At 44.0% G+C, this 20,589-nt stretch overlaps 1 protein-coding gene across 1 annotated transcript in view; it reads left to right on the forward strand.

Annotated features, from left to right (window-relative positions):
- Positions 1 to 20,589, forward strand: part of MUS81 (MUS81 structure-specific endonuclease subunit) — a 499,563-nt gene that overhangs the window by 242,158 nt on the left and 236,816 nt on the right. The window lies entirely within an intron of this gene.

Genomic DNA, 20,589 nt, shown 5'->3' on the forward strand with positions numbered 1-20,589 from the left:
ACATCTGTTTTCAGGGTGTTTGCCCCTCATCAGTACGGAGTAAGGTTCTTAGTCCAATGCCTTGGATGCAGTCACATTCAGGGTGGCCATTTTTAGTATTCTCAAAAGGAGGACATCATACCTGGAACAGTGGGGCACAGTACACAGAATGGAAACCATAAGTTATATAACAGCATCAGCCAAATTAAACTAGAAATCTTCGATATAAATTAGTTAATTTACTCACCAAACTTGGGGGGTTATTAATCAAACTGGTGTAAAGTAGAACTGGCTTTGTTGCCCATAGCAACCAATCAATTTCCACCTTTCATTTTCCAAAGAAGCTGTCCAAAATGAAAGGTGGAATCTGGTTGCTATAGGTAACTAAGCCAGTTCTACTTTACACCAGTTTGATAAATAACCCTTGGTGCCTTGATGGTTAGTTGGAGTGTGTACTAATTTCTAGACCTCGCAGATTGGCGGGACACGCATTGATGATCGTACTTACCTGGTTCCCGACATTTTGTCCCAGTTTGTTTGCTCCCCAGCCTCCGCTGCTTGTATGGGGTCCCTCCATGGAAACTTCTGGTTTTAGCAGCCATTTGACTTGACACAAGTGTAACGGCGGACAGTAATTGGCTGCAGTGGCATCAAACAGGAAGTTTACATGAAGGGACCTAAGACAAGCAGCAGAGTCTGGGGAGCGAACAAAGCAGACTATAGCACTGGGGATCAGGTAAGTATAATCACTTACGCAGGTTCTGAGAGTATGGAGATGTTATTCCTTTCCTTGCTGCCTCCAAGAGTTTTGCTTTTGGATATCACAGGGAGAAGGTATAAGAGAAGAGAACTAAAACTCCCAGCATGTCCACGCAAAGCTCTCCACCCTCGTGTCAGATGAGGTCATCACAGATCTTTCCCCACCACTTATCCCCTCTACTGCTGCTGAGCTACGTCCCCTCCTGCCCTGATTACATGATGGTGATGTCATCACAGGTCCTACAGCTCTTGCGTAGCACTACCAGTGATGGCTAACCCCTGGCACTCCAGCTGTGGTGAAACTACGACTCCCAGCATGCTCTATTCATTTCTATAGAGTTCTGAGAACAGCCAAGCAGTTGTGCATCTTGGGGGTTGTAGTTTTACCACAGCTGGGGTGCTGGAGATTAGCCATCACAGCACTATACCATCTCAGCCTGCGTGGGATCTCTTCAGTCCCTGCTGCCCATGCCATTATTAATCGCTGGAAGAAAATATTAGATAATATGAAAAAAATTAAAAAAAATGTAATGCATTAAAAAGGCTAAATTAATCAAATTAATTCAATTAATCTCACAGCTGTAAAAGAGACTCCTTACTGGGTACTGTAATTTTATTCCAGTACATGAGGCTCTCATTATGCTCCCATTATACGTAACTTTCTTTTATTGAATCCGCAGCTAAAGAGTTAAATATCAATACATAAAGAAAAAACTTTAGGTACAACCTAGCATGCTTGAACATATGATAACCACTGAGGATGTATCAGAGAACATATAAGCAATATGAGGATAAACTCCGCCCTCTTTCTTTAGCTGCGTCCGCAGTGATAACAGCTGAGTGAAAATTTTCTTGTTATATTAATGATATCATTCTATCATATTTGCTCATTATTGTACTTATTTTCTATATTCACTCCTTGTTTCATACCCCCTTATGAATTAACTTGTGGTTTTATTAATCTTTTTTAATCTTTCTTACTTAACGTATGTGTCCTAATTTTCCTTTCCGACGTTGGTTGGTCGTCAGCCTTTGTCTCCTGCCCGTTCCAGTCAGTGCGAGCGCTGCTCTCAGACTGGACGGACATTGTTAATCTGCTGTGTATAAAGATTTTTACCTCACAGGTTTCCTCATAATTTACTCTCTGTGGCCATATTAGTGACTGCTCTCTCTATATACAGTCAGGTCCATAAATCGACATTTACACAATTCTACCATTTTTGGCTCTATACACCACCACAATGGATTTGAAATAAAACGAACAAGATGTGCTTTAACTGCAGACTGTCAGCTTTAATTTGAGGGTATTTACATCCAAATCAGGTGAACGGTGTAGGAATTACAACAGTTTGCATATATGCCTCCCACTTGTTAAGGAACCAAAAGTAATGGTACAATTGTCTTCTCAGCTGTTCCATGGCCAGGTGTGTGTTATTCCCTCATTATCCCAATTACAATGAGCAGATAAAAGATCCAGAGTTCATTTCAAGTGTGCAATTTGCATTTGGAATCTGTTGCTGTCAACTCTCAAGATGAGATCCAAAGAGCTGTCACTATCAGTGAAGCAAGCCATCATTAGGCTGAAAAAACAAAACAAACCCATCAGAGAGATAGCAAAAACATTATTCGTGGCGAAAACAACTGTTTGGAACATTCTTGAAAAGAAGGAACGCAGGAAAATTAGGACACATATGTTAAGTAAGAAAGATGAGAAAAGATGGTGAGCTCAGCAACACCAAAAGACCCGGAAGACCACGGAAAACAACTGTGGTGGATGACCAAATAATTATTTCCCTCGTGAAGAAAACACCCTTCACCACAGTTGGCCAGATCAAGAACACTCTCCAGGAGGTAGGTGTATGTGAGTCAAAGTCAACAATCAAGAGAAGACTTCACCAGAGTGAATACAGAGGGTTCACCACAAGATGTAAACCATTGGTGAGCATCAAAAACAGGAAGGCCAGATTAGAGTTTGCCAAACGACATCTAAAAAAGCCTTCACAGTTCTGGAACAACATCCTATGGACAGATGAGACCAAGATCAACTTGTACCAGAGTGATGGGAGGAGAAGAGTATGGAGAAGGAAAGGAACTGCTCATGATCCTAAACATACCACCTCATCAGTTAAGCATGGTGGTGGTAGTGTCATGGTGTGGGCATGTATGGCTGCAAATGGAACTGGTTCTCTTGTATTTATTGATGATGTGACTGCTGACAAAAGCAGCAGGATGAATTCTGAAGTGTTTCAGGCAATATTATCTGCTCATATTCAGCCAAATGCTTCAGAACTCATTGGACGGCGCTTCACAGTGCAGATGGATAATGACCCAAAGCATACTGCAAAAGCAACCAAAGAGTTTTTTAAGGGAAAGAATTGGAATGTTATGCAATGGCCAAGTCAATCACCTGACCTGAATCCGATTTGAGCATGCATTTCACTTGCTGAAGACAAAACTTAAGGGAGAATGCCCCAAGAACAAGCAGGAACTGAAGACAGTTGCAGTGCAGGCCTGGCAGAGCATCACCAGGGATGAAAACCCAGCGTCTGGTGATGTCTATGCGTTCCAGACTTCAGGCTGTAATTGACTGCAAAGGATTTGCAACCAAGTATTAAAAAGTGAAAGTTTGATGTATGATTATTATTATGTCCTATTACTTTTGGTCCCTTAACAAGTGGGAGGCACATATGCAAACTGTTGTAATTCCTACACCGGTCACCTGATTTGGATGTAAATGCCCTCAAATTAAAGCTGACAGTCTGCAGTTAAAGTACTTCTTGTTCGTTTCATTTCAAATCCATTGTGGTGGTCTATAGAGCCAAAAAAATTAGAATTGTGTCTGTCCCAATATTTATGGACCTGACTGTATATATAATAATTCTGCTTTTGAATACCTCATCTGAGGAAAATACTTTTGATATACACTGACCTAAAGAATTATTAGGAACACCTGTTCTATTTCTCATTAATGCAATTATCTAGTCAACCAACTGGCATGGCAGTTGCTTCAATGCATTTAGGGGTGTGGTCCTGGTCAAGACAATCTCCTGAACTCCAAACTGAATGTCAGAATGGGAAAGAAAGGTGATTTAAGCAATTTTGAGCGTGGCATGGTTGTTGGTGCCAGACGGGCTGGTCCTGAGTATTTCACAATCTGCTCAGTTACTGGGATTTTCACGCACAACCATTTCTAGGGTTTACAAAGAATGGTGTGAAAATGGAAAAACATCCAGTATGCGGCAGTCCTGTGGGCAAAAATGCCTTGTGGATGCTAGAGGTCAGAGGAGAATGGTCCGACTGATTCAAGCTGATAGAAGAGCAACGTTGACTGAAATAACCACTCGTTACAAACGAGGTATGCAGCAAAGCATTTGTGAAGCCACAACACGCACAACCTTGACTACAACATCAGAAGACCCCACCGGGTACCACTCATCTCCACTACAAATAGGAAAAAGAGGCTACAATTTGCACGAGCTCACCAAAATTGGACTGTTGAAGACTGGAATAATGTTGCCTGGTCTGATGAGTCTCGATTTCTGTTGAGACATTCAAATGGTAGAGTCCGAATTTGGCGTAAACAGAATGAGAACATGTATCCATCCTCTGATGGCTACTTCCAGCAGGATAATGCACCATGTCACAAAGCTTGAATCATTTCAAATTGGTTTCTTGAACATGACAATGAGTTCACTGTACTAAAATGGCCCCCACAGTCACCAGATCTCAACCCAATAGAGCATCTTTGGGATGTGGTGGAACGGGAGCTTCGTGCCCTGGATGTGCATCCCTCAAATCTCCATCAACTGCAAGATGCTATCCTATCAATATGGGCCAAGATTTCTAAAGAATGCTATCAGCACCTTGTTGAATCAATGCCACGTAGAATTAAGGCAGTTCTGAGGGCAAAAGGGGGTCCAACACAGTATTAGTATGGTGTTCCTAATAATTCTTTAGGTGAGTGTATAATAATATATTATATTATTTTACCGGTAGTTAATTATCTACCCTTACAGGCCTCACTATAAACTGAATTTCTGTTATTAGTGACTATATATATTGTGAGGGGTAGCTTTCTTTTACGGGATCATTCACACCGATTCGGCTTCAGGACACCAGGTTTCAGGTCCAAACAGTGCATTTATTGTGATACACCAGCACAAGCAAAATTACTAAAATAATAAACACTCGCCGTCCAGGCTCTAACTAAACATAACATTCCTGACTCACCTAAAGGTACTTTCACACTTGCGGCAGGACGGATCCGAGAGGCTGTTTACCCTGTCGGATCCGTCCTTCCGCTATTTCGCCGGACCGCCGCTCCGTCCCCATTGACTATAATGGGGACGGGGCGGAGCTTCGGCGCAGTACGGCAGTTCGCGGTGAGAGGCCGCCGGACTAAAAAGTCGGACATGCAGGACTTTTAGTCTGGCGGCCTTTCGCCGTGCACTGCCGTGCTGCGCCGGAGCTCCGCCCCCGTCCCCATTATAGTCAATGGGGACGCAGAGGCGGTCCGGCGTCACAGCGAAATAGCGGAAGGACGGATCCGACAGGGTGAACAGCCTGTCGGATCTGTCCTGCCGCAAGTGTGAAAGTAGCCTGTTCACACCCTGTTCACACATGCAGCTTTCTCAGCCAATGTCCCACAGCCTCCTGGCTGTACAGAGCACAGTACGCCCACTGTCTCCAGTCCAGTGTCTCTTGGGGAATAGTGGTCTCTCAGCCCTCCTGGCTTGGACCACACAGAGCCGCAAGGCCTCTGTCCACAGGTAACACACTCCTCCAAAGTTCAGGCTAGCGCCTAGCCTTGTGGCCCCTCAGCCCACACGACTGAGACCACTCACACAGAGCCCCACCAGGACTCTGCTTCACCAAACACTCCAGAGTGAGCCACACCCAAGATCCAGTAGCAGGATTAAATAGGATCCCTGGACATGAGCATGCCCCAAGTCCCGGTCTGGAGTAGGGGAAACAGGCACCCACCCAACACATTGCCTGTTCCCAGTAAAAGCCTGCCCTGAAACAGCTGAACCAGCTACACTATCTATATGGTGTCCCCCAACTACTTTAGTGGACACCTGAACTAGGGCTTTTACTCCACCAAGGCTGGGCCCCTTGGTGACACGCTCCCGGTGCACACAACACCCCTTTGATCCTGCTTCCCCGTGACTTTACTGTACACCTCAATGTTCACATTGCCACAATATATATATATATATATATATACACATTTGCAAGAAAAAGTATGTGAACCCTTTGGAATGATATGGATTTCTACACAAATTGGTCATAAAATGTGATCTGATCTTTATCTAAGTCGCAACAACAGACAATCACAGTCTGCTTAAACTAATAACACATAAAGAATTAAATGTTACCATGTTTTTATTGAACACACCATGTAAACATTCACAGTGCAGGTGGAAAAAGTATGTGAACCCTTGGATTTAATAACTGGTTGAACCTCCTTTGGAAGCAATAACTTCAACCAAACGTTTCCTGTAGTTGCAGATCAGACGTGCACAACGGTCAGGAGTAATTCTTGACCATTCCTCTTTACAGAACTGTTTCAGTTCAGCAATATTTTTGGGATGTCTGGTGTGAATCGCTTTCTTGAGGTCATGCCACAGCATCTCAATCAGGTTGAGGTCAGGACTCTTACTGGGCCACTCCAGAAGGCGTATTTTCTTCTGTTTAAGCCAGGCATGCTCAACCTGCGGCCCTCCACCTGTTTCAAAACTACAACTCCCAGCATGCCCAGGCAGCCTACTGCTGTCAGCCTACAGAAGGGCATGGTGGGAGCTGTAGTTTTACAAAGCTGGAGGGCCGTAGGTTGGGCATCACTGGTTTAAGCCATTCTGTTGTTGATTTAGGCTACGTCTACACGACGACATTTGTCGCACTAATGTCGCGCGACAATTTTTATAATGGCAGTCTATGGTGTCGCACTGCAACATGCTGCGACGCAACAGTCGCAGAAAATCCATTCGAGATAGATTTTTCTGCGACTGTTGCGTCGCAGTCGCAGCATGTCGCATGTTGCAGTGCGACACCATAGACTGCCATTATAAAAATTGTCACGCGACATTGGTGTAACAAAATGTTGCGCGACAAATGTTGCGACTTATTGTCGTCGTGTAGACTAGGGCTGCACGATAAATCGAAAAAAGAATCGAATCGCGATAATCGGCAAATGTGATATGGCGATTTGGCCGACCCGAAAATGCCGCGATTTTATATGAAGGGGCCCCGCGCACATAACTGGCTTTGGGTGTAAAGTATTTTACTAGTGTGTGAAACAATCTCTCTCCTATTGATAACAGGTCCAGCCTCTGTACTCACTTTCACGATGAATGCACTGCAGCGACGAGCGGGCCAGCCGGCGCGTGACTGACGTCACTTAGTAACGCTCCTGCTTCCTGAAGTGGGAGGAGCGTTACTAAGTGATGTCAGTCACGCGCCGGCCAGCTCGCTGCCGCTCACTGTAGTGCATTCATAGTGACAGTGAGTACAGAGGCGGCCATGTTATCAATAGGAGAGAGATTGTTTTACACACTAGTAAAATACTTTACACACAAAGCCAGTTATGTGCGCAGTTTAGGACACATGAGGGGACACATAGGGCCATGAGCGGGACCAGCATAAGATGCTATATGTCTTATGCTGCCCCCCCTCATGGCCCTATGTGTCATAGCACCCCCCACATAAGTGTCCTCCACAGATCCCCCATAACAGCGTCCTCCACAGATCCCCCATAACAGCGTCCTCCACAGATCCCCCATAACAGCGTCCTCCACAGATCCCCCATAACAGCGTCCTCCACAGATCCCCCATAACAGCGTCCTTCACAGATCCCCCATAACAGCGTCCTCCACAGATCCCCCATAACAGCGTCCTCCACAGATCCCCCATAACAGCGTCCTCCACAGATCCCCCATAACAGCGTCCTCCACAGATCCCCCATAACAGCGTCCTCCACAGATCCCCCATAACAGCGTCCTCCACAGATCCCCCATAACAGCGTCCTCCACAGATCCCCCATAACAGCGCATCATCCTCAGATCCCCCATAACCGTCCTTGCACTTTGGACTGACCTTCATTTCCGCTATTGACCATCAGGCAATGCTTCATGTGAAAAGCAAACCCAGAACTGGTGTGTGTTTTTTATAGGGCAGGACAGCTATAACCAACACCTCCAATCTCATCTCATTGATTGGACTCCAGTTGGCTGACACCTCACTCCAATTAGCTCTTGGAAATGTCGTTAGTCTAGGGGTTCACATACTTTTTCCACCTGCACTGTGAATGTTTACATGGTGTGTGTGTGTATATATATATATATATATATATATATATACAGTACAGACCAAAAGTTTGGACACACCTTCTCATTCAAAGGGTTTTCTTTATTTTCATGACTATGAAGGCATCAAAACTATGAATTAACACATGTGGAATTATATACATAACAAACAAGGTTCTTCAAAGTAGCCACCTTTTGCTTTGATTACTGCTTTGCACACTCTTGGCATTCTCTTGATGAGCTTCAAGATGTAGTCCCCTGAAATGGTCTTCCAACAGTCTTGAAGGAGTTCCCAGAGATGCTTAGCACTTGTTGGCCCTTTTGCCTTCACTCTGCGGTCCAGCTCATCCCAAACCATCTCAATTGGGTTCAGGTCCGGTGACTGTGGAGGCCAGGTCATCTGGCGCAGCACCCCATCACTCTCCTTCATGGTCAAATAGCCCTTACTTTCAAAGTTTTCCCAATTTTTTGGCTGACTGACTGACCTTCATTTCTTAAAGTAATGATGGCCACTCTTTTTTCTTTACTTAGCTGCTTTTTTCTTGCCATAATACAAATTCTAACAGTCTATTCAGTAGGACTATCAGCTGTGTATCCACCTGACTTCTCCTTAACGCCGCTGATGGTCCCAACCCCATTTATAAGGCAAGAAATCCCACTTATTAAACCTGACAGGGCACACCTGTGAAGTGAAAACCATTTCAGGGGACTACCTCTTGAAGCTCATCAAGAGAATGCCAAGAGTGTGCAAAGCAGTAATCAAAGCAAAAGGTGGCTACTTTGAAGAACCTAGAATATGACATATTTTCAGTTGTTTCACGCTTGTTTGTTATGTATATAATTCCACATGTGTTAATTCATAGTTTTGATGCCTTCAGTGTGAATCTACAATTTTCATAGTCATGAAAATAAAGAAAACTCTTTGAATGAGAAGGTGTGTCCAAACTTTTGGTCTGTACTGTGTATGTGTATATATATATATATATATATATATATATTAAAAATAATGGCAGCACCGTCCTTAATGCAAGCTGGTGGGTGCAACTGGCCCAGTGCTGATCAAAGCCAATCCAGAAATACAAAAATAGAAAAAATGGGCAGCACTCCAGAAAGTAAAAAAGTAGCAAAGTCTTTATTTACCCCAGTGGGACATACGCAACGTTTTGTCTCTAGACAGAAGCCTTCCTCAAGCGGTGTACAGAGACAAAATGCTAACAATATATAGCGGCATACTCATTCAATATAATTAACAAAACATGTGCAATTGATTAATACCGTATTTTTCGCCCCATAAGACACACTTTTTCCTTCCCAAAAATGGGAGGAAAATGCCCCTGCGTCTTATGGGGCGAATGCTGACAGTTTAACATCGCTGGATGCGATGTACGGAGCGGGGGCCGGGGAGGGACTGGGAGGAGGAGCTGGGGGACGGCAATAGCGGCGGGGCGGTGCGGTCACTGTACTATAGCCCCGCCCCACCGCTCCGGTATTCTAATATAAAATGTATTATTGAATTAAAAGTTATTAAACATGCCCCCCTCACTCCTAATAGTAATATATCCTAATTGCTTCTGTATAATGCCGGCAGGCGGGCGGCAGCGTAACTCCCTGATGTCACGTGCCTGCGCCGCCTCCTTTGTGAATGAAGGAGGGACGCGCCGGCCGCCCGGCCCGCCTGCCGGCATTGTACAGAAGCAATTAGGATATACGGTACTATTAGGAGTGAGGGGGGCATGTTTAATAACTTTTAATTAAATAATACATTTTATATTTGTATACTGGGGGGGGGGGGGGCGGCAGCGGCGGGGGGCACACGGAATCTGTGGATGGCACTGTTATGGGCGGGGGGGTCTGTGGATGGCACTGTTATGGGATGGGGGGGTCTGTGGATGGCACATATATAACAGTGCCATCCACAGACCCCCCCCCCCCTGTAACAGTGCCAGCCACAGATCCCCCCCCCCTGTAACAGTGTCCGTTTTCCACAGATCCCCCATAAGTGTCCGTCATCCACAGATCCCCCCATAAGTGTCCGTCATCCACAGATCCCCCCATAAGTGTCCGTCATCCACAGATCCCCCCATAAGTGTCCGTCATCCACAGATCCCCCCATAAGTGTCCGTCATCTACAGATCCCCCCATAAGTGTCCGTCATCCACAGATCCCCCCATAAGTGTCCGTCATCCACAGATCCCCCCATAAGTGTCCGTCATCCACAGATCCCCCCATAAGTGTCCGTCATCCACAGATCCTCCCATAACAGTGTCCGTCATCCACAGATCCCCTCTCATAACAGTGTACTTCATCCACAGACCACCATTAGTTCCAAACCCACCAAAAGCACACCTTTTGGTTAAAAATAATTTTTTTCTTATTTTCCTCCTCAAAAACCTAGGTGCGTCTTATGGGCCGGTGCGTCTTATAGGGCGAAAAATACGGTAATTACAAAAAACAAGTGCAATTAATATATAGTAATTAATAACAAATCTCACAAAATATGAAATACAGATATATAACAATATAATCCAAATGAAATGTAACCCACACTATATATATTTCCCTAATGATGTATACATGATTACATATAATAAAAGAAAAACTTCCATACAATATTGATTACAATAATTATCGTGATCAGTGCCATATGTGAATGGTAATCAAAAAGTGCCAAGTGCTTACTATGAGGTATTGCGAGCGGAGGGTGAAGGAGGAGTAAGAGGGTGAATAGCTGCCATCCAAGATACTGCATGTCATTCGGCGTGTCTGGGGCGTCTCTGCGCATGTCAGGATGACGTACATAAAGCGCTTCCTGTTGTAGCCACAACCATCATTGCGCGGCTGCGCATTGCAACTCCAACACCATGTCCACCATATTTGATAAGGGAATCAGACATCCACCGCGGAGGTCACATACCAATGCCACTACCGTCTGTTGCCCACAATATCAAGGTGGCGCCAGCACCAATTCGTGCCGACATACCGTAGATGGCAGTGCTGGGTCGTGTGATGACTACCCCCATAGAACATAGGTGCAGTCTCCACCCGTGACCCGCGGTCAGTAGCACACCCGCATGTTAGTACAGGGTCGCACTGCACCCCCGGTCTAAAACCCGCACATTACCATCATTCAAGAGGGTTCTCCTCAATACCACCTCCCATGTGGGCAACTATGACAAAATACAGAATAAACAAAAAATAATAAAACAAAGACAAACGCAGACATCCTCTGCATAATGTGGATCTTTGCTGCACGCCATTCAAATATTTCCTCGTACTTCCTCTCACCACGCTCCATTGCAAACCATCTGTGATAAAATAAAATAAAATGGAAAACATAAAAAATTTGGCAATCCATAAGGAACTACTGTTTTGTCCCATACAATCAATCGCCAAACATACGCAGGCACAACACAGCGTTTCCATATGTTGGTCAAGGGCAAGCCGCTAACCTATATTACCCTAATATTATAGTCCACATTCAGACCATGCGGTTTAAGGGAATTAAGTAAATGAATCCACTTAAGCTCCCTTTTTTTTTTTAAATACTGGCTTTATCTCCGCCTCTCCTCGGCATTGGAACAAAATCAATGATACAACACTTCATGTCTCTATCAACATGTTTATACTCTGCAAAGTGTTTTGAGACCGGCAGGTCTAATCTTTTCTTCCTTATGTTTAACCTGTGGTTGTTGAGACGCGACTTAAAATCCGTAGTCGTCTCTCCAACATACAACAGGTTGCATGGACAGGTCAGTCCATAGATAATAAAACTGGAATCGCACGTCCGATAGTGACCTATCCGATGCACAGCGCCAGTTTGAGGATGTACAAACGTTTTACCTTTAAGCATGTACCTGCAATTAACACAGGACAGACAAGGAAAGCAGCCGACACTAGGACTTAACGTTGTCTGTCTGCCTTTTTTCAATGTGCCCACATCAGCTTTCACTAATTGATCCTTTAAACTCCGGGACCTTCTATAGGACATTAAAGGGGGAGAGTTGTATCATTAATTTTGTTTCAATGCCGAGGAGAGGCGGTGATAGAGCCAGTATTTTAAAAAAAAGGGAGCTTAAGTGGATTAATTTACTTAATTCCCTTAAACCGCATGGTCTGAATGTGGACTATAATATTGGGGTAATATAGGTTAGTAGCTTGCCCTTGACCAACATATGGAAACGCTGTGTTGTGCCTGCATATGTTTGGTGATTGTATGGGACAAAACAGTAGTTCCATTTTATTTTATCACAGATGGTTTGCAATGGAGTGTGGTGAGAGGAAGTATGAGGAAAACTTTGAATGGCGTGCGGCCAAGATCCACATTATGCAGAGGATGTCTGCGTTTGTCTTTGTTTTATTATTTTTTGTTTATTCTGTATATGGCCATAGTCTGTTGCCCACATGGGAGGTGGTATTGAGGAGAACCCTCTTGAATGATGGTGATGTGCAGGTTTTTCACCGGGGGTGCAGTGCGACCCTGTACTAACATGCGGGTGCGCTACTGACCGCGGGTCACGGGTGGAGACTGCACCTATGTTCTATGGGGGTAGTCATCACACGACCCCGCACTGCCATCTATGGTATGTCGACATGAATTGGTGCTGGCGCCACCTTGATCCCAACAGACGGTAGTGGCATTGGTATGTGACGTCCGCGGTGGATGTCCGATTCCCTTATCAAATATGGTGGACACGGTGTTGGAGTTGCAATGCGCAGCCACGCAATGATGGTTGTGGCTACAACAGGAAGCGCTTTATGTACGTCATCCTGACATGCACAGAGACGCCCCAGACACGCCGAATGACATGTGGTATCTTGGATGGCAGCCATTCACCCTCAGCCATTCACCCTCCGCTCGCAATACCTCATAGTAAGCACTTGGCACTTTTTGATTACCATTCACATATGGCACTGATAACGATAATTATTGTAATCAATATTGTATGGAAGTTTTTCTTTTATTATATGTAATCATGTATACATCATTAGGGAAATATATATAGTGTGGGTTATATTTAATTTGGATTATATTGTTATATATCTGTATTTCATATTTTGTGAGATTTGTTATTAATTACTATATATTAATTGCACTTGTTTTTTGTAATTATTAATTAATTGCACATGTTTTGTTAATTGTAATGAATGAGTATGCTGCTATATATTGTTGGCATTTTGTCTCTGTACACCGCTTGAGGAAGGCTCCTGTCTAGAGCCGAAACGTTGCGTATGTCCCACTGGGGTAAATAAAGACTTTTGTACTTTTTTACTTTCTGGAGTGCTGGCCATTTTTTTATTTTTATTTTTATATATATATATATATATATATAATTATATTTTGGTCATGTCTGCCCCAAATCAAGACAAGGATACTGACTTTATGGAGAAAAAAATCAAAAATTTTATTGACCGGTCTGTGTCACACTCTGTACAGGAGGCACTGCGCTCAGCTATGTCATCTGTACAAAAGACAATTTCCATTTTGGTCGCTAGGGCTATTGCCCAGTCGGCACCTCCAAAATCCCCTCAGGCTACACCACAAACTCCATCTGATGTGTTTTGGTCGGCCACTGACTCTACAACCAATTTGGCAAAAGGTTTTAAAAAAATCGCTTAAACCTGCCCTCAAACGGCATTTAAATGAATGACGACCATATTCCCAACACACAGACTAAGTCTGCTCATACCGGTAAAGGTCAAGAAATTCCTGATGACTCACGGCTATCGTGCAGTACCCATACTGATGCTCATGCTATGCATCCAAGACCCTCCGCCTGTGAGGACGATACAAATAGACGGGCTCGGACCGCCGTTAAAAGACTTAAACCAGACTCATATATGGAGTCTTCGGACAGGTCTTCTCTAGATCAGTCCGATATTTCAGACAATGAGGGCTATTATGACCTGGAGGAAGAATCAGACTTTGAGGAAGGTGTCTCTCAAGATCCTCCCTCGTCAGAGTCCTTAATTTTACATGGCACGGGGACTCCTTACTTCGACCCCTCCTTAATTAAGCATCCCCGTTCCGGAGAGTGGGTCCCCAATCCACAGGTCCAATAGTTTATTTCCCTATGGATCAAAAAAGAGCTACATCGTGCCTCTAGAAACAAATTAAGGGCTGAATGCCCACGACCTACATTACCGGGAAACGCGGCTGCTACTCCCGACATAGATGGTATCCTTATAAAGTACCTGTTAAAAATAAGGAAAAAAAAAACAAAGAAGGGGATAGACTGCTCGTGTCAAGATAAGCTCCTGGATGTTTTAGGACCTCTTACCAGAATTCTTGACTGAAGAGGCAGCAGTCTCTGGGACTGCTATTGGTATACCTACCATGAAAGGTTGGTCTCAAAGAGCCATGATACTATTAGGCAACGCTAATGCCGCTCTCTGTGCGGAACGACGCCGTACAGTGCTGATGCGCTTAGACCCCCAACTGTCCCAATTGGCCACCTCAGAACCGAATCTTCCCACAGACGGCTCTCTCTCTTCGGTGAACCGTTCATAAAATAAATGAATAAATATGTGGGATTATTTTCCTCTAGACCGGGCACAGACCAATTTAAAGAAAGTATTTCAGAACAAGGTTTTTACCTGTGCCGGGAAAGGAATTAGGAGCCGCTTTCCTAGCCGGACATACCAAAATGATAGAAACAGAGGTTCCTACCAACCTGAGAGAACAGCGTACGCTGCTCCACCTAGCCTATTTCCACCATTCTTCCCCTATCGGGGACGATCCTGGTGTGGCCGAGGACAACATGGTTTCACATGTCCGAGAGCATCTGGCGTTAAGTCGACACTACCTTCATTCTTCTGTCATACCCCTAGGAGGCAGACTCAAACATTTTGCCCATCATTGGGCTTTGATTTCTGCAGACTGCTGTATCCTCAATACATTCCAGGGCTTCCAAATAGACTTTGTGTCCTGTCCAATACAATCACACCTCCTTCATTCCCTTACAATTTTCGACTGAAGATCGACTATTAATAGACCTAGAAATCAAGGAATTATGTTTCAAACAGGCAATAATTCAAGTTCCCTCCCATTCTTCTGGGTTTCTGAGCAACCTGTTTCTGGTCAAGAAGAAAGATATCGGATTTCGCCCAGTAATTAACTTACGTCTATTGAACAATTTCATACAATACAGACACTTCAAAATGGAAGGGATTCACTTACTTCGCGACCTTTTATTAAAAAAACTATTGGTTGTTAAGAAATAGACCTAAGGGATGCCCACTTCACGGTACCAGTCCATCCTTCTTCTCAGCCATTTCTCTAATTCATTTGGGAAGGTCAGAGATGGCAGTTTACCTGCCTCCCATTCGGCCTTTCTTCAGCCCCTTGGCGCTTCACCAAGTTAATAAAACCGGTAGTAGCCTCCCTACGTTCCCGTGGAGTGCGCCTCATTATATACCTGGATGATATACTGATTCTAGCGGAATCCATATCATAGGCACATCTTCACATGATTTGGACCTTATCTCTTCTGACGGACCTCGGATTTCTCATCAATTACGAGAAATCTGTATTAACCCCAAAATTTTGGGGTATTGATCATAAAACCCCAATCAGCCATGTTGAGCCTCCCTTCCAAGAAGTTGAAGGTAATCCAAAAAGAGATTTGTTCGATTCTCAAAAAATATATCATTTCCCTTCGGAACATTGCTCGTTTAGTTGGCCTCCTATTGGCCTCCATACAAGCTATATTTTCAGCCCCTTTACACAACAGGGGCTGAAAATTCTGCACTTTCGGAACGATCTGGGTTATTCAGATGAGATTCCCCTCTCGTCAGATGCCAGAGAAGAACTTCACTGGTGGCTCCAACACGTTCAAGAGTGGAATGCGAAGACTATCTTCAACTCCATTCCAGACCTTGTCATAGAGTCGGACACCAGTCTTTCTGGCTGGGGCGCCAGATGCGGATCCAATTCCACAGGAGGCAAATGGTCTCATTCGGAAGTTTCTGTATACATCAACTGCTTAGAACTTCTAGCCAAGTTCTTTGCTTTCAAGAGCTTCGCAGCCAACAGGTCTCATTGTTGTATACTCCTCCGGATGGACATTTCTGCCATCCAATACATCAACCGCCTGGGTGGCACGAGATCAGAAATGCTGGCCAGTATCGCAAAAGAATTTTAGCACTTTTGTCTGATTAGAAATGTCCTCAAGGCGGAATATCTTCCAGGTTTATCCAATTTCATAGCGGATTGGAATTCACGGTATGTCATAGATGCGAGCGATTGGCAATTGAATCCGGCCATTTTCCATCTCTTCAATACTCTTTAGGGGCCTCTTCACCTAGATTTTTTTGCTTCTCGCCTCAACCGACAAGTACCCAGGTTCTTCAGTTGGCGTCCCGCACCCGAAACTTCGGGAGTTGATGCTTTTCTCCAGATTTGGCCTCGAGACAAAAACTATGCTTTTCCTCCTTTCGCTCTGATTCCCAGAGTTCTCCTGCAGGTTTCTATTCAGAAGTTGACAATTGTTCTCATTTCCCTATGGTGGCCAACCCAGACGTGGTTTCCCCAAATTCTGGGGATGCTTATAGAATTCCAGAGAATCCTCCCTTATTCTCCAAATCTTCTGTTGAACCCTTTCGGCGAACACCACCTGCTAATACTGTCCCACCAACTGCCTCTTGTAGCCTAGCTCATTTCCAGCCTTCCGAAAGTGTCCCAAACCTTTCTCATTCAACTAAAGATCTCCTTTCTGAAGCCTGGGCTCCGGGTACCAGAAAGGCTTACGGATCAGCCTGGAAAATTTGGGCTGATTGGTGCAGTCAACGAGACTTGGATCCCATACATGCCTCTCTCACCTACATCTTAAATTTTCTTTCTGCCTCTTTTGAGGCTGGTAAAGCATACCTCACCATAAACCTTTACCGTTTGGCTATATCTGCATCTCATTTTCCCATTTAATCCTTACCCATAGGGAAACATCCCCTCATCTGTAGATGACTTAAAGGGACACTGACAGGCCTTCTGAGCATAATTAGCTCTTTATATGCCCCCCTAGACACGCCCATCTCATTAGTATTCACTTGGCGCAATGTGATCCCGGCGAGCGAGGGTGCCGGGCGCATGCGCATGATCTCCGAATGTCGGGGACTGAGAAATACCGCCCAGCGAAGTGAATACTAATGAGATGGGCGTGTCTAAGGACCCGGCAGTTGGGACGCGGCCGGGCACAAATGCGCCGCAAAGAACGCCCCTTGGGCAGAAAGGAGAGGTGATTATAAAGATTATTTTTAACGTTTTATAATGCGCACAGGGATAATACTTATATGAATTGGGAACTTATTATAAGACCTAGGGGGGCATATAAAGAGCTAACTATGCTCAGAAGGCCTGTCAGTGTCCCTTTAAGGGTATCCGTTTCAAACGTCCCCCCTTGCCAAAATACCAATCGACTTGGGGCGTTAACGTTGTCCTGGACCCTATATCATCTTGGGGAGATAATGACTCTTTATCTCAAAAACTTTTATCTCTCAAACTAACTGTCTTATATCCATTAAAAGAGTCTCTGATGTAAAAACCCTGGATATCTCTAACAGATCCTATTCCCCTAACGGAGTACATTTTACTATAACTAGACGAAATAAGACCAACGTTCATTCCATCTTCTACCCAGCCTTTCCACACAACGACCACCTATGTGTGGTCAAATGTCTACATTCTTATAAGACTGCTTCACTTCGACATCCCTTTAAACCTCAACTACTGATCTCTTACTGAAAACCACACTTACCGGTATCCTCTCCCACTCTAGCCCGATGGGTTAAACAAGTCATGTCCCTTGCTAACATTGACATTTCAGCTTTTGGGGCCCATTCTCTTAGGGGAGCCGTTTCTACCAAACTTATTCAATCAGGTGGTTCCCTGGCTGATCATCTTAAAGCCGCTAACTGGTCCTCTGAGTCTACTTTCTGAACCTTTTTATTTTCATCCTATTTCTCATGTTTCTACAACCTTACTAGAATAGTTTCATAGTCATTGTTATTCTAATTGATTATTTATTATTATGCTATTTTCGATTTGTAATAGACATTATAATCTTATATATATATGATATATAGCAAGCTTTGAACTCGCATAATGGGAGCCTCGTGTACTGTAATAAAATTAGAGATTTTCCTAGCTATTGTGCTGGAAAATATAGATTTTATTAAGGACACGAGGCGAGCATTATCCCACCCTATTTAACCCATCCCTATGCTTTTATCTCATAATTTTCAGCTTACCAACAATAAAAAATAATCTTCAGGCTTCTGGGAAATATCCACTGTCTACCTGTGCTCCGAATAAAGACATTCCACGAGAATCTTCTGACTTCCTTCCATAGACTCTCCATACCCGGACTTCTCCTGTCATCCGATGCAGAGAAATTCCTGGTCCTGTGATTTTCATTATCTGTTTATCCATGTTATGCTACTAAAGAAAGAGGGCGGAGTTCATCCACATATTCCTTATATGTTCTCTGATAGATCCTCATTGGTTACCATATGTTCAAGCATGCTAGGTTGTACCTAAACAAGTTTTTTCTTTATGTATTGATATTTAACTCTTTAGCTGCGGATTCAATAAAAGAAAGTTGCGCATAATGGAAGCATAATGCTCACCTCGTGTCCTTAACAAAATCTATATTTTCCAGCACAATAATTTTCAGCATAAACCAAATGTATATTTTTCCTTCTGGTATCATGCCAATCAAACAGGTGACCTCTCTGGAATCCTCTCATTCAGGGCTCCAGACTAAAAAAAATATCAAGGAGCCATTGGCTCCTAACCTGAAAAATTTAGGAGCCAAATTAAAAAATTTTAGTCGCAAAATTTAAAATACATATAATTACGGTCTAATATAAAAAACAAAACAAAAAAAAAACATGTCTTACCTAGGGTTGTCACGATACCAAAATTTTGACTGGATTTCGATACCATAAAAAAAAAAGTATTGCGATACTCAATACCACGTGAAAAAAATAAAACACCAAAAAAGCTGCGTGCATTCCACATTTCATGGAACGTCTGGACCATAATAGAACAGTCCAATCCTATTTTTTGTCGGGACAAGGTGACATAAAAAATGGCAAATTGCACTTTTTTTTTTTTTTTCTGTTACGGCATTCACCGCATAGGAAATATTTTTAAATATTTTAATAGTTCGCACTTTTTCGGGCCTAGCGATTATGTAATATTTTTTTTATTGTTTATATATTTTATATGTAAAATTGGGCAAGGGAGTGATTTAAACTTAATATTTTGGTGTTTGTTTGTTTTTTTACTTTTTTTTTTTTTTTTAACTTTTTATTTAATACCTATTTACCCCCTTAGGGGCTAGAACTTGGGATCTTTCAGCCCTTGTCCTATTCACCCTGATAGATCTCTATCAGGGTGAATAGGACCTCACACTGTCCCTGCTGCTCTGTGCTTAGTGCACACAGCAGCAGGGAGCCAGCCGACTATGGCAGCCAGGACTTCAGTAGAGTCCTGGCTGCCATGGTAACCGATCGGAGCCCCAGGATTACACTGCTGGGGCTCCGATTGGAACTGCCACCAATGATAATACTTGGGGGATGGGGGGGTTGGGGGCGCACTGCACCACCAATGATAATACTTGGGGGGGGGGGGGGGGTTGGGGGCGCACTGCACCACCAATGATTATAATACTTTGGGTGGGGGGACTGCGCCACCAATGATTCTAATTTATAATACTGGGGTTGGGGGGGGGGGCGTGGTGCACCTGAGGGGTTAATAGCGGCGGATCGCAGAGCGCAGTCATAGAGGCTGGGTGCCGGGTATGGGATATGTCCGGCACCCACAGCCTGCATTTGTATTAAGCATAAACGATATTCATTGGTGGGCGCAGTGGCCATAGCCCCTCCCCTCCTCCTCCCTGCTATCAGCCCATTGGTGGCAGTGGCAGCAGCAGTACAGGGGGGAGGGACTGCCTCTTTCTCCCCTGTGTTGTTGAGAACATGGCACGCGCTGTCAGTTTGTGAAAGCGGCAGAGCAGCGGCGGGTCTAGGCGCAAATGGCGACAAGACTACAAAGTCTTGTCGCCATTTAGCAATTTTAAGTCGCATTTGCGACCATTTTAGTCGCCATCTGGAGCCCTGTCATTCCCCACCCCCTATTGTGCTGTTCTATTTAAGGGTGATTTCTCCTGACCGTAAGTGTTTTTCGGTCCGCTAATTGTGTGCATTCTGCATCACAGTGCGGACCTGTTGAGTTCAATGGGTCTGTGGTTTGCATGTTGCAATGAAGTATAGGACATGTCTGAAGTTTTACTGCACGGATGCGTAAGCACTAGATATGGGCCAATATCTTTAGAATGGAAGATGCAATGGAACATACCATATTATTTTTGGAATTCCTCTTTCTTACTGTTTAAAATTGGTGACATACAGAGGTGTATTTCTAGATCCTAAAATATTATGGATCCATATCACAAGATCCAAATTATGAACATGAGGATCGGTATCAGTCCTTTATATGTTGTGTCGTTACGTAAAAAAAATCCTAGGCATGTGGCCTTTCCCTCACTCC

Source organism: Bufo bufo, chromosome 10 (assembly GCF_905171765.1).
Source record: "Bufo bufo chromosome 10, aBufBuf1.1, whole genome shotgun sequence".
In the NCBI taxonomy this organism is placed as follows: Eukaryota; Metazoa; Chordata; class Amphibia; order Anura; family Bufonidae; genus Bufo; species Bufo bufo.